The following is a 1,227-nucleotide window of genomic DNA, read 5'->3' as shown; positions in this document are numbered from 1 at the left end:
ATGCTCTCTCTCTCTCTCTCTCTCTCTCTCTCTCTCTCTCTCTCTCTCTCTCTCTCTCTCTCTCTCTCTCTCTCTCTAGTTTTAATTCATCTTCCTTTCATGTCTCGCTTGTTTAGTGACATCTACAAATGTTCTACTCGATCACAATTATTATTACCATCACTGCTGTTTAGTTGCGTTTATTTTCTATTTGTTTACTTTATTTCATTTATTTATTCATCTTTATTCAATAAAGTTCAGTTTCTTTTATAATTCCGTGGCAGCGCCATATGATGCTGCAACGCCTTCTTTTATTTATTTATCTACTCATTTATATTTTTTCTGTTATCACTCACTCTCGGGCTGCATGAAAAAAATAAATAAATAAAAAATAGCGCTGCCGTATTCCCCCTCGTTAAAAGCTGTCTGGAGTGACCGAGGGGCGGGAAGAGCGCCCTCCAAGGCTACTGACACTATGGTACTGGCTGATTTATTTGAGCACCACTGGTGATCTTACTTAAGTAAAAGAAAACTGCGCGGAAAGGTTTGATATAATTCGGTCAGGGATTAGAGGACTCAATAAGAATGGGAAGTTCGTAAAGAGTAGCGAGCTTTTATTTTCATTTTTAATTATATTTTACTTCATTTTTTTTTATTTATTTATTTTATTCTACTGTATTCTATTTTATCTTTGCTTTTCCTATAGAAATTTTTTTTTTTTTATTTCTGTTATGAAAAACAAAAAACTACTAAATCATTACGAAATTATATGTTACAAATGAGTGTTTAATAGCTAAGAACATAAGAACATAAGGAAATAAGAAGCGCCGCAAGAATCCAGTAGGCCTACACGTGGCAGTCCCTGTAGAAAACATATCTACCTATATCCACCTTACCCTTCTCCATATTTTTTTTTCTTTTAACGTTCCCTATTAATTGTATGATTAACCATCACTGGAATCATGAAAACCCCAATAATTTTCACTAGAGCCCGTTTAACCATCACTGGAATCATGAAAACCCCAAGAACTTTCACTAGAGCCTGTTTAACCATCACTGGAATCATGAAAACCCCAAGAACTTTCACTAGAGCCTGTTTAACCATCACTGGAATCATGAAAACCCCAATAATTTTCACTAGAGCCTGCTTAACCATCACTGGAATTATCAAAACCTCAGAACTTCCACTAGAACCTGTTTAACCATCACTGGAATCGTGAAAACCCCAATAAATTTTACTAGAGCCTG

Source organism: Scylla paramamosain, chromosome 31 (genome assembly GCF_035594125.1).
Source record: "Scylla paramamosain isolate STU-SP2022 chromosome 31, ASM3559412v1, whole genome shotgun sequence".
NCBI lineage: Eukaryota > Metazoa > Arthropoda > Malacostraca > Decapoda > Portunidae > Scylla > Scylla paramamosain.
Note: the sequence above shows the minus strand (reverse complement) of the source record.